This window comes from Aptenodytes forsteri, unplaced genomic scaffold (genome assembly GCF_000699145.1).
Source record: "Aptenodytes forsteri isolate BGI_AS27 unplaced genomic scaffold, ASM69914v1 Scaffold255, whole genome shotgun sequence".
Taxonomy (NCBI): Eukaryota; Metazoa; Chordata; class Aves; order Sphenisciformes; family Spheniscidae; genus Aptenodytes; species Aptenodytes forsteri.
In genome coordinates, this window is record NW_008794888.1 from 3,876,980 (window position 1) to 3,884,084 (window position 7,105).

A 7,105-nucleotide genomic window follows, 5' to 3' on the forward strand; every position below is an offset into this window, starting at 1 on the left:
CCGGGGCTGCCCCCCCGCCCCCCCCGCAGGGCCAGGTGGCAGCTGTGTCCTCATCCCCCCGCCCCGCCGCCTTGGCACGCGCCTCCCTCCAGCCCGCCCGGCCTTGGCACTGAGCGCTGGCACAGCAGCTGGCACTGCCAAGCACCCCAGCGCCTGGGGATGGCAGGCTGCGGGCCAGCGCCACGCACCCTGCCCGTGTCACCCTCCCTGTCCCTGCCACGGGACCTGGGGTAGCGCAGGCAGGGATGCTGGGAGGTGCCGCTCCATCCTCCATCACTTGGGAATCAGGGACCTGAGGGTGCCGGATGACTGGGCACTTGGTGCCAGGCTGGGGGGACTGGCTGGCTCCCAGCAGCTCCAGCTCTGACTTGCAGGGGACACGAGCCTGGCCAGTGGCTTTCCACCCCGCTGCCCAGCGAGCATCTGGTGTGGGGGATGCCGGGGGATGCCCCCACGGCCAGGGGCACAGGTCCCAGCCCCAGCCCATGCACAGGCTCCCACGGTCCCCGGGGCCCCCAGGCTCCATATGGCAGATCCTGCCCCTCCGGCTTGCTGCAGGTGCCCACATGCATGCACCAATGGGTCACAGAGGGGCTGGGGACTCCTGCCGGGGCTGCAACAATGCCTGCCTGCAGGGAGGCAGCTGGCACCCCGGCTGGCAGCGTGGGAGTCAAGGGGGCAGAGCTGCAGAGACCATGGTGACAAGCCTTCGTTTACCCCCGTGCCACCCCAGCCAGCTACCGCAGGTGGGCAGGTGGCCGGAGCCAGAGGGACACAGGGAGCCAACAGCATTGTGGCACTGGGACCTGCAGTGCACTCTGCCCCATGGCTGCCCCCAGTGCTGCCTGGCCGTGGGACCCCTGCCACAGGTGACACTGGCACCAAGGACAGGGTCACAGCAATGCCCTGCCAGCCACGGTGCCATGTGGCATCCAACCATGCTGCCGGCACAGGGCACCTGCACCCCAGCCAGCCCTGTCCCATGCCCAGAGCCCCCATGTCCAGCCAGACACGCTGCACCCCATGAACTCCCCCCATCCCCCAGCCAGTCACCCTGCACCCCATCAGCCCCATAAGTCCTGTGTCCCCACCGCCCCATGGCCCCACAGCCCTGTGGCCCCATGCACCAGCAAGCACCTGCTCCTGGGTCCAAGCCCACATGGGTGCCCTGGCCCCATCCATCCCACAGGCGCCCAAGGTGCCCACCCCGCTCTGCAGCCAGCAGCACTGGGGGGGCACTGCCCCACAGACCCCCACGGGTGCCCTGGCACCAGGGGACGACAGTGCCCTTGATCCGCCCAGCCCGGCACATGGGACCAGCCTCGTGGCACGTCCCGTGTCCCCAGGGAGCCACACCAGGCGCGGGCGTCCTGGCCGCTGGCTCCCCCCTGTATCGGAGACAGGCTTATTAAGTGTGTGATATTAAATTACCCAGATAAGAGCGTAAGAGCTTTTAAAGTCAATTCATTAAATATAATTATGAAGAGAGCTTTTTTATGCTCACAGTGATCCGATCTCAATCAGGGAGACGGTGGGAAAGCCGCCGGCTCTTCCAGCATCTCCGCTCCCCCGCCGTGTCGCCTCCGCACCCCCCTGCTACCCGCCTCGGCCCCCACCCGCGGAGAGCCAGCACCCACAGCCATGGCCCTCGCTGCCCACCTCACTGCTCCAGCACCCCTCCCTGGTGTTGCTGCTGGTGCCTGTGCCACCCCGCCCAAATGGGGGTGGCATGGGGGTCTGCCCAGCAAAAGGGTGGGAGAGGGGGGGCGATGGGGGAGAGCTGTAAGGGCTGGTGAGGTTGGGGAGGAGGGCAGCAGGGTATGGAGATGTTCTGGGGCAAGAGCCAGGGGGTCTGGGGAGCTGAGCACAGGCTCTTCCCAGCCACGGGTGCACTTCCCTGCAGGATCCAACCCCCTCCCTCTCCCCTGCAGAGCAGCCTCCTTAGGGACCTAATGATGCATCCCCACTCCCCAGGCAGGCGGGGTGCACCCTTCCCTCCGCTCCGGCATTCATTAATGGTGCTTTGCAACCAATTAATACCTGCCAGCCAGGCAGAGGCTGCCCCAACCCGCGGCCAGATCCCTCACGTGCAGCCCAGGTGGCCCCATGCCAGCCCTTTGCACTGGGGCCCCCCTGCTTGCCCCGTGCACCCCCAGCTGCAGCCTGGGGTACAGCTGCATGTGGGGCTGAGCCTGTCTTTCCTGGGGGAAACCACGGGGGAGCAGGGGTCCCAAAGACACCTTGGGAGCCCCATGCCCCTTACACCTCCCCAGCCATCCAAAAGACAGCCGGATCACCGGGACACCCGGTGTCCCCTTGCCACACTGCCCCAAGACCCACCGTGCTGAGGGGCTTTGTGGTAACACCCTTAGCCAGCCCCTCGCTGTCCCACCTCAGTACCCCAAATCCTCATCATCCCCATATCCACCCACATGCTGCCGCAGCCCAGGCACCGCGGGACGAACAGCAGCAGCCCGGCTGGCTGGGAGCGGGGTGGGCTCTGGGCTGGGGTCCCCACACAAAGCTCTGGCAGGGGCTGGTGGGAGCAGCTACCCACTGCTGGGAGATGCTGGACTGACATTTATTTTTAGACGTGAATTGTATAAATTAGCATTTCTCAGTGGATTAAGCAGCATGAATTGTGTAAAATTAAATGGCAATGAATTGCATTAAAGTCCCCCGTTTTCTGGCACAAGCAGCGCCTCAAGCCATGCCCAAGCGGCTCATGTGTAACAGTGCCGGAGCTGCCGCTGCCGCCACTCCGGACAGGAGCGCAACCAACCCGCGGCGTGTCTGCACCACCTGGGACACAGACCTGGGGATGCACAAGCATGGCGGCGGGGCTGCAAGGACTGGGGGCTCCAGCCAGGCTGTGAGCCCCCGGGGAGGTGTCTCGGGCACTGGGCTGGGGCTGCAGGACATGGATCCAGTGAGCAGAGCACGGTGACCCAGATGGGCACAGCTGGGCTCAGCCAAGCAGCTCACAGGCATGGGATTGGCGAGGGATACTCCGGGCTGTCCTGGGCACCAACACTGCCAGCCTCAGCCCAGCCGGCCCCTGCCATGGGCAGCAGGACACCCACCACAGCCACAGCCATGCCACCCTCCAGTGGGGATGACACTGCGTTGGGACTCTTACGGCACTGCCTGGCCCCAGAGCCCCTCTGTGCCCTGACCAGGGCAGGTGCTGCACTGCCTGGAGCCCAGTGAGCAGCTGAGGGGTACCCAGTGAGCCCCCTGTGCCCTGGGGCACACTCAGCCCTGCACAGGGGGAGATGGAAAACGGGATGGGCGAACGCCAGGGGCTGAGCAGGCATCAGGCGGGGCAGGGCAGGTGAGGAGCAATGAGTCCAGCTTTTACCCAGTGTAAAAATAGGCTGAAAATGTGACATTTATTAAGTACGGTTCTGGCAGAAAGGTCAGAGAGAGTCCCCGCGTTGGGAGCAGCGCGGGTTACAGGAGGGATGGTGGCAGAGCCTTGCCAGGAGGAGGCAGGGGCGACAGCTTGCTGCCCCCTGCCCACTCCCCCCCCAGCCAGGATCTCTTGGGGTGCATGTGGGGTGCAGCTGAGGATGTTCTCCCTGTCTCGGCACAGGGGCTTCCCCCCCCAGGGTCTGCATGGAGTGCCCGGGAGAGCCCCTGCACCGTCCACATCCCGGGCAGGCGGGAGGCCCTGCCTGGAGAGCCGGGACCAGTGCCAGCTCCGAGAGGCGCTGCCAGCTCTCAGCAACCTCCCCGCTCCCCCCCAACCTCCAGCCCTGGCAGGACTGGCTTTGGCAGCCACAGATCAGAAACAAAAGGCTTTTGACAGGGGATGTGATTTTGAGAAAGGCACCGGGCTCCCGCCCGGCCATGAGCGGAGCCTCCTGCTGCAGCCGCTGCTGGCGAGCAGGCGGGATGTTGCTGCCAGCCAGGGGGGACCATCTCCACACACCTCCTCCCACGGCTCCCAGATCCCTGCCCACCCCAGCTGCCCGTCCCCTCTGTCCCCAAAGCACTGCTGGGAGGGCTCTCCCTTCTCACAGTGCCCCCTGACATGGCCAGCACTGGCCTCGGGCTGTGGCCGTGCTGGGGTGCCAGGCATGGGGGTGAGGGTGGGCGTGAGCCACCTGCCGCAGCTGAGCCCCAGCCCCGTGGGGACGCTTCCCAACCTCCCGCTTAATGGCACGTAAAGAGCGCTATTGATTTCCCGCGCCAGTGCTGCACGCTTCGCACCCTCGGCACCGCAGCTGCGCTCGCCCAGCCGGCAGGGCTCCGCACCCACCGCCCTCCCCAAGGCGCCGGACAGCGTGCCAGCAGGCAGTGGGCAGCAGGCAGGGGCAGCCCAGCCCCGCACCCCGAGGCACAGCGGGGATTGGGAGGCTGTGGAGAACAGCATGGCTCGGGGGGGGTCAGAAGAGGCTCCGGCATGGCCCTCCGGCAGCCGACACAGGGGGCACATTTGTCAGCAGGGCTGCAGGGGAGCCTTGCTGCAGCTCAGGGCTGTCCCTGCCACGTGGGGAGATTTACAGCCCAGCCGGGCTTTATTACATGGAAGATGCTTACGCTGGGGATTTTTTTCCCCCATAGTTTCTTAATTTGCTATCCCATAAAGAATGTGGATTTGTGACGTTAAATAGGGGAAGATCATTTACCACTTGCAGCTTTTACTTAAAGGATCCGCACGAGTTATTTATCATGTGAACACAGGCTGCAAGCAGCAGCGCGAGGCGACACGCTCCAGCCTCAGCGCTGCTCCTGCTCTGGAGCAGGCAGCTGGCCGGCAGCGGCCCCACAGCTTGGCCACCCTCGTGCTGTAAAACTTCCAGCCTCTGGATGAAGTCCACCTTGTGCCCATAGGAAAGGAAGGACTCCAGCACTCCTGCAAGCACGGCTGCAGGATAAGCTCCTTCCCTTCTCCGGCATCCCTGGGGATGTGACCTCTGCTCCAGGGGCTGCTCACCGTGGGCTGGGCGCCCTGGGACCCCAGGCCATTTGCCCCACTGGGATGTGCTGCAGTTTGGGAGCCCTCCATCACTGCTGGGACGTGCTGTGACTCACATATCCGCCCACTGCAGCGGGGGTACAAGAGCTTTCCGAACATAAAGGCACACATGGGGACTCAGGACTGGGACCGATGAAGCCTGGAGCTCCCCACCACATGACAGCTGGGTGCAGGGCAGCCCGGGTGCCCCTGCACTGGGGCCACAGCTGGGATGCATGGGAGCGCCCAAGCCCTCACATCACAGCTGGGACTCACCCTGCCTGCCAAGCAGCTCATGCTGTGTTTTAGTCGTTCCCAGGAGGAGGCACAAGGGACTGATTCGGCTCAGGGAATGGGAGTAGGAGGCTCCAGCTGCAAACGATTTGATGCCTCGACAGGTTCCGCTGCTGCCTGGCAAGGCTATGGGATATGGTATGCGGCAGAGAGAGGTCACATCTTCCCCCATCCCTCCCCACGCCCATGCCCTGCAGCCTCTGCTACCCCAGCTTCACCCCTTTGCTCCAGTCAAGTGAGAGGTGATGGGGACACCCCTTTCTGCTGACAGTCCCTGATGCCTCAAAGGCCGGGCTGGAGGGCTGAGCTGGGGACAGGGGGGTGAAGGCTGCAGGAGCCCCAGATTCCCCCTCCTTGGGCCAGGGGCTGCGGGTCGGCCGGCACTAACCATCCTCATGCCTGAAGCCTGCTCCAGTGCACAGTGCCGGCACACCGGAGCCCGGCTGCCCAGGCAACCCCAGGGCAGACCCGTAAGCAGCTGAGGCAGGCAGGCCAGCTGGTCCTGTATGGCCACCCACTGAGAAACCAGGTCCCGGTGACTGTCCTGGCAGTCACCCTCCACTGCCACGCAGCACGGCGCACGCCACACACCATGTCCACGCTGCGGGAAGCTTGTACCCAGCCCCATCCGCCTGAGCTCTGCCCTGCCAGCCTTGCAGTGTGGCTCAGCACACACTAAATCCCATTGCCATGCCGTGCCGCTGCCTGGCACAGTGCTGGGCTCGCTGCCTCCCCTGCAAGCCAAAGCTGTGTAGAATCCTCCAGGAGGACCCCAGGGCTGGAGCCAGTGTGGCCGAGCCACGTGCAGGACTGTCCAGCACCGGAGCTCCCTGCTCCCAGCCCCGCTGAACCGCACTTCTCCCCGGCAAACTCAGGCAGCTGGTGTAGAGCAGGCACAGAGCCCAGCAAAACCCCGGGAGGAGTGGGGCTGCCCCCTGGCTGCCCTCTGCTCCTTCCCACTCCACTGCAGTGCCCCATGCCACCCCCCTGCACAGGGCAGCCCCCCCGAAACGGCGCTTTCCCCGGGACAGCATCACCCTGCGCAGCGAGTAGGCATTGTACTGATGGGCACGAAGTGAAACAGGACATGCTGCATCAGCCATTTCCAGCCCCACGGAGCCTCCTCTCCCCCCGAGCATCCTGCACAGGCCGTGGCATCACATCCCCCTCCCCAGCGTGGAGCGGGCTCCGGCTGGCAGCACAGCTCCTGGGAGAGCAGCAAAGCAGCCGAGCAGTAGCCCCTGGCAGCCGTGGGAGAGAGGCGGCTCATTTCCAGAGTCATTACGGTCTGAAAAGGGTCCCATCAGGTATTCTGCCCGTTCAGCATATTTATTTTCCCAAACCACAGCGGGGATTTGTGATTCCAGGCTCAATATTAGCGAGAGCTGCACGCTGGTGGCGCCCGGCCGGGAGCTCGCCGCCTGGGCAGGCAGGGCGCTGCTGGGAAGAGGCCCTGCTAGCAGTCCCTGGGCAGCGAGTGGGCAGCCCCAGGCAGCCCCCTGCTCGCCCGGCCATAGCCATGCCTGTGGAGCAGAGCCGCTCAGCGTGTGTGTGTGCACACACGTGCGTATGCAATGCTGGCAGCCTCCGGGATTCACACACATCCCAGCACCACCCCCCCAAACGCAGGAGGGCTTCTTCCTTATGTGCAAAGGGGTCTCAGCCCACCCCCCCATCCACTCTCACTGTGCAAAGCACCCTGCAACAGAGTACTTCAACCCAGGGGGAAGCGCAGGCTGGAGTGGGGCTCTACACCACAGCCTTCCCACTGCCCGCTGCACACCCACCCCGGGGACCGCTGAGCCTCGCTCCCCCCCCCCCCCCCCCCCCCCCGCCCCCCACCCCCCC

At 65.0% G+C, this 7,105-nt stretch overlaps 1 protein-coding gene across 1 annotated transcript in view; it reads right to left on the reverse strand.

Annotated features, from left to right (window-relative positions):
- ASIC4 (acid sensing ion channel subunit family member 4) overlaps positions 1-7,105 on the reverse strand; it is a 29,695-nt gene that overhangs the window by 21,198 nt on the left and 1,392 nt on the right. The window lies entirely within an intron of this gene.